Genomic DNA, 6,307 nt, shown 5'->3' with positions numbered 1-6,307 from the left:
CCTTAAGATTCCTTCTAAGGTATAGATTCTATGAAAATTTAGGTTGACACATTTTAGTAAATAGATGTATTAAAGGATTTAAAAAGGGAAAGGGTTTATAAAACATTAGGAGAGGAGCCCATCTAGTCCAATTGTCCCATTTTACAGATGGGGAAATCGGGGCCCAAGGAAGAGAAAGAAGTAGTAGAGACATCTGAGGTCCCGTCTTAATCTGAGATTTCACATCTAAGAGGCTGTGCTGAGGTTTCCATAGAGAACCTTGTGACACTGACAAAATCCTGTGCTTCCTTCGATACCCGGCACATAGTAGGCGCTTAATAAATGTTGTTGGGTTGACTGAAGAAATCACAGGACAATCCAATCCACTCGTTCTGAAGAAGAGAAGAATGAAATGATGGGACAAGCACTCCTATCTCCCATCTCCTTGGTCTTGACTTTTCATCGAGTTGACTCCACCTATGCCAAATCCTTCTCCATTTTACAGATGCGAAAAGTTGAGACCCAGAGAAAGCGGGTGACCTTCCCAAGATTTCACAGAGCATTGGTAGATCGCAGGGTCAGTAACTAACTCACACTTCCTTCCTTCCCAAACAATTTAACAACCATATCCACCACACTCAACATGGTGTCTTCGCTAGTCCTCGCGACGCCACTCCTAACATGGCAGCACAGACTACCCCGCCCCGGAAGTGGCCCTGGTCAGAGGCGGAAAAGGAAGCGGCGCGGCGGGGGAGTCGGAAGTGTTTGCCGGGGTTCTCTCTCCCTCCCCCTTCCCGAGCCACAATAACAGACAGGAGGCCGCCGGGCAGGTGAGGCACCGGCAAAGCCTCCGGAGACTCCAGGTCCGGGTGTGGTGGGGCGGCTGCACCTCTGTTGAGCCCGTGTCTCCTCTTGTGTCTCCTTCACAGACGCAGCCGCAGCCTCGGAGCTGGAACATGGTTCTGCCGCGGGCCCATCCCCGCGCAGCCTTCGCCGCAGCCTCGGCCTCCGGGCGCCCGGTAATGGGGGAGGGAGATCCCCGCTGTCACGCCCGGGAGAAGTCGGGGAAGTGGGGAGGGCATGCGCCGGGGTCTCCCTCGGGCTAAGAGAGCCTTAGACATGCCGGGGGCGGTGGTGTGGGGAATGGGAGACCTAGGTCAGCCTTAGGTACCTAGGTGGGAGAAGGGCATTGGCAGGGCGGAGGAACAGGCGGGGATAGGGACAGTGGACAGTGGCCCCTGAACCCTTTGTGGGGCGAAGAAGGAGAATGGGAAATTGTGAAAAACACAAGTGGGAGAAGGATTCAAAGTCGGGCGGGGGGACACACTGACTGGGATACATAGGGAGGGAAGCACTGAGACCAAGTACAAGAAAAGTGTGATCCTCGTAATCAACGTGTTGAGGAAATCTTGGAGCAAAATTATGAAAATGTGTTATAAGTGATATTTTTTGAAAAAAAAATACGTCATTTCATCATTATGAAAACTATCATAAGTCTTGAAACTTTTGCCAAGAACTCTCCCTTACCTTGCATGGAACAGAGTTTAGGAAATGGTGGACCAGATGGTCTTAAAGGTCGCTTCTAGAACTGATGTTCTATGGGCTTCTGTGACAATTTCATTAGTTGAAATTTCAACCTTCCTTCAAGGTCCAGTTCATATGGCACCTCCTGGTAGTATTTTGTGAGTTTTCATTATGAGATAGAAGCCTTATCTTTATTCTTTTTAAATTTGGAAGTACCATTCTTCCATATTTACATTATTTTCTGGGTATTTCTGTCTTTCACTATACTATAAGCTCCAGAAAGCAGAGATTATCTTTATCTCCTTAAAGATCTTTTGTTTATTAATAAATGCTGCTGTTTATATAACATTGACCCTTTGTAACTCTTTAAGTTTGAGCTAAAAACTAACTTCAGGGGACCTTAGTTATCTCTTTCCATTAAAAAAAAAAAAGAAAAGGGAAAAAAATAAGGTAAGCTGTCCTCATTTCATTTAAATTTAAAATTGTAAAGTGTGTGTATGAGGGGGGCACAGTGATTCTAGTGGCACTGACTTTGGACTTAATGACAATGTAATAAACTGGGCAAAGAAACAAAAACTAAGTAACCAATAGACAGGACAATTTACTTGTTTTGTTTTGTTTTGTTTTGTTTTTTAAAGAATATTTACTAAAAAGATCAGGGAATAGAGAATCATAGGTCTAGACATTTATTAATCCTAATAATAATCTTGGTAATAAATATCTCTCCTCCACTTAAAAACTTCAGAAGTCGTGAGTCCCTACCTCCAAAATAGCTTTTGTATTATTAGAATAATACAAAATAGGAAGTTCCTTATATTGAGCTCTAATCTACCATCATATAATTTCTACTAATTAGTTCCAATTCTGTTCTTTGTATATAGGTAATATTTTTCTAATCCCTTTTTCAGTTGAAGCACATTGAAAGTAGTAATAGGCTATTGGTATGAATTAGTACTGGAAAAAACAAAGGAATAGATAATAAGCATCTGGAATTTCTAAGTTCACTAGTTGAACAATATGTTTGTTTGCTTTAAATTTTGAAACATTTGTGTTAATATAAGGCAGTCAAACCTGAGGAATTGTTATTATGTGAATGAGGGAGCATTAAATTGAGAAAGTTGAAAATGGATAATATTAAGGTAAGAGTGTGCCTATATTTGATTTGGGGAAATTGTAGACATCTTGAAATGCAGAAAACATTATGCGAAAGGAGATAGTCTTACTACAGTAGTAGAGGGTTGAACTGATGTAGTGGAGAGGGGAATATATTTTAAATCAAAAGACCTAGGCTTGAATTCCTAGCTCTGATATAATAAGCCCAGGTAAGTGACTTATCCTCTCTGGGCCTCATATTCTTCATTTATAAAGTAGGGAGGTTATACCACTTAATCATCTGGCTCTAAATTCTATTACCTTCTGAACTGTTTCCAGAATGAAAGAGAATTAGGAGAAATGACAAGCAGAATAACCTGACATAGCTGTGAAAAATAGTGCTTTAGAAGCTATAACAATCTATATGAATGTGAACACTTATTATCATTATTGATAATTTTATAAGATAGAGGGATGTGAGTTTTTGGTAGAGGAGACATAATCTGGATTGTCAATCATTAAGCATTATGATTGATATGGACCTTGAAAGAATAGTATAAAAAATCAGCAACTTTAAGCAGGGTGGGAAAGATAATTTTTTTCCAAGCTCACTAGAATAGGATAACTGTTTTCAAAAAAAATAGGAAGAAAAATTATGTTTTGAAAGTCTTGCTTTATAATTAAGTGGAGAAACCTAAAATGTCATTTCATTATCACAGAAGTAATAGTTCTGAGCCCATATTTCTTTTTCTTTTTTTCTTTTTTTTGCTGAGGCAATTGGGGTTAAGTGACTTTCCCAGGGTCACACAGCTAGGAAATGTCTAAGTGTCTAAGGCTAGATTTGAACCGAGAACTTCAGGACTGGTGCTCTATCTCTGCTCCACCTAGCTGCTCCAATCCATTTTTCTTAAACAACAAATCTTCCCCTTTTTGAAAATAGAGCCGTTACTTTCCATCTCCAGTCCTTGGGACACCTCCTCATTCAATCATGATTTCTTTCAGTACTTAAGGCTAGAATTTAAGTAGGCCTGATGTCTTGAACATGTTGAGGAAAACTAAATGCTAACTTAAGATCTCACTTAGTGTTTGACTTCCTTTCTTAAGAGCATGAAAAGACTGGAAGGAAAATTTAGAGGTCATGCTGAAAGTGAAAAGATCAGGAGTAGGTAAATATAACGAATAGGAGAGTCTGATTACAGAGTAGACTCATGAGTTCAGGGAGAAGTTGTATGGATGAATAGCAACAATCAGGATATTCAAAGTATTATATGTATGAATGTTGATATCTGCAAGAGTGATAGAGGTCTTCAGGAAGAGACTGTCATGGAGGACATGTATTTATTTTACAAGTTCATCTATCTAATATGCCTTCTCTTTCAATTCTAATTTTGTAATGGTAGAATTTGTGGTAGAGTTTGAAGAGTATAATTTGAGTCCTTAAGGAAATTTAAAGGATATCTTTTGAGGTTTGCCGTGACAAGTATCTGAACAAGTTATAATTCTGGTTTTATTCTCAAAATGATCTTTATTTGAGTATGAGTCATGCCCCTGAAATGATGGGCCTTCAAGGAGAAAACAACACACACATGTGCTCACATATATCCACACCCAAAAAACAGAGAGGTAGGTTTGATAGGAGTCAAATTTGGAGAGAAAGTATGGGCTAGATTTGTACTGATAGGATTTATGCTTCTAATAATAGCTTGAAGGGAAGAACATGTGGTCATACATACAAAGCGAATTGCTTTGTATTGATGATTCTCTTTTGGTGAAGCCTCTTTCCATTTTGGTTTATAGGAATCTAATCATATCATGTAGAAGCTGGAAGGAATAATAAGGCAGTTGACTTTCCTCACATCATATTGGTAAACCAAAGTTTGGAATTTGAATCCAGATATTATTTCTCCTGTGCTATGATTACACAGTGAGTTAAATCTTGGATATAAGAAGGCAATGGATGGTCTTTATGCTTAGCAGTAGTTGAAGGGCAGATGGCTTCTTTTATAGTAAGATGGTGGTAGGGTAAAAAGGGGACACTATAATGGCTCAGTCAACACAAAGGATATTAATTAGGATTTGTGACCACATTGAGAGATGTGAGTTAATCAGATGACTTGTGGATAGAGAATACAAACATTTTGAAGAATAAAGTTATCTTAATAAGCAAAAATAAGCCTAGCAATCTCTTGCTTGTCTCATTTGTAGATAAGGGTCCTCAGACATATAAAGCAAATGTTAAATCCTAGTAGTTTCCTTTGAGGTGACATTTAAGTCCTTCCTCAGGGCCTAAGTAATACTATTTTAGCATATTTCTTATCAGCTCAGTTATCTGATTTTATAGGGTATAGTAGATTAGAAGCAGAAAATGAATTAAAGGATAAAAGGGAGAATGAAGAGTATTGCTAGAACTAAGCATTGATTAGTGCCTTCAAGCAGCAAATAGAGATTGCTGGCAGACCATTAACAAATAGGTGCACAAACTCAGGACACAATCACGTGGAGCTATTTATTTAGGACAAAGACACCTAAAAAGCTTCTGAGGGAGATTTTTTTTTGTGTGTTATAACATAGACATTTTAGATTCTCTGTTGGAAGGGCTGTATTTGTACTTGAGTCCCTTTTATAGTATCCTTGAGAGGTAGCCATCCATCTACTACTTTTCTACTTGGAAGATGTTTCATCTTAAGGAAGCCATTGCTTCATGAGGTAGTACATTCCACTTTTGGTCATGTATATTTGGTGAAGTTTTTCCTCATATCAAACTAAAACTTGTATCCCTGTAACTCATACTCATTGCTTCTAACTTTGGAGACCAAAAAGAACAACTCTAATCTCCCTTCATCTATTTGCTTCTCCTCTAATGCTCCCTAGTTTGTCCAGTTGATCTATATAGCACAATTTTCAGTTCCTGTAACATCCTTGGTGCCTTCCTCTGGATGCATGTTAGTTTCTTAATGTTATTCTTGAAATGTATTGCCCAGAACTGTGAAGATGACTACAAAAAGGGTCTAAGCAGGGCCATCTGTGTTGGGACTTTCTTTAATGGATCAAAAATCACATTAGTTAAGGTTTTCCCTATACCAGAACAGATCCTATCTTCCTTATCCTGAGTTATTCTACATCTTTTCATGAAAACTCTTTTATTTTAGTATTTATTATCTGTAAGTCCATGTACATATCTTTGATTTTTCAGAGAAGCAACAGAAGGCTAACACTGAGAGTCTGGACCTGGACTTGAATATCCTATCACTTTGTACTTGTATAATCCTGGGCATATTACTTTTCTGATTCTTCATCTGCATAATGGGGATGATATCAATAGCCTCCACCTCATAATTATTGTGAGGCTTTCTTATGATAATACACTTTAAGTACTTTATAAGCATCATTTTCTATTGCCTTTCAAATCACCTGTAATTTAGATTCTTCTCAAAGCATGGGGATCATTGAAAATACTACATAGTTTTTCCATTTCCAATCTAATCTGTCCTCTTCCTATGCCATATAATCCATCTCTTAATGCCTTTCAAGATATATGTACTGATGAACTAACTTAGGAATGCCTAGATCTCTGGGTGTCATAATTTGGGCAATATGCATTCTTCATAAGCTTAATTGCATATTAACTTTTTTTTTTTTTGATTGTCCCATTGAAGCTTCTAAATGATTTTGGTGCTTTTTATTTTGCAATCTATACAATATCATCTGCAGA

The 6,307-nt window shown here is 38.2% G+C and overlaps 1 protein-coding gene across 1 annotated transcript in view; it reads left to right on the top strand.

Annotated features, from left to right (window-relative positions):
- Positions 1-714: 714 nt before the first annotated feature.
- Positions 715-6,307, top strand: part of FBXO38 (F-box protein 38) — a 113,143-nt gene continuing 107,550 nt past the window's right edge. Inside the window, exons 1-2 of the mRNA XM_051978954.1 lie at positions 715-809; positions 909-998. The gene's annotated coding sequence lies outside the window, so the exon portion shown is untranslated. The remainder of the gene's footprint in view (positions 810-908; positions 999-6,307) is intronic.

Source organism: Antechinus flavipes, chromosome 2, assembly GCF_016432865.1.
Source record: "Antechinus flavipes isolate AdamAnt ecotype Samford, QLD, Australia chromosome 2, AdamAnt_v2, whole genome shotgun sequence".
NCBI classification, from domain to species: Eukaryota; Metazoa; Chordata; class Mammalia; order Dasyuromorphia; family Dasyuridae; genus Antechinus; species Antechinus flavipes.
Note: the sequence above shows the minus strand (reverse complement) of the source record. Positions and strands in the feature narration are given on the sequence as shown.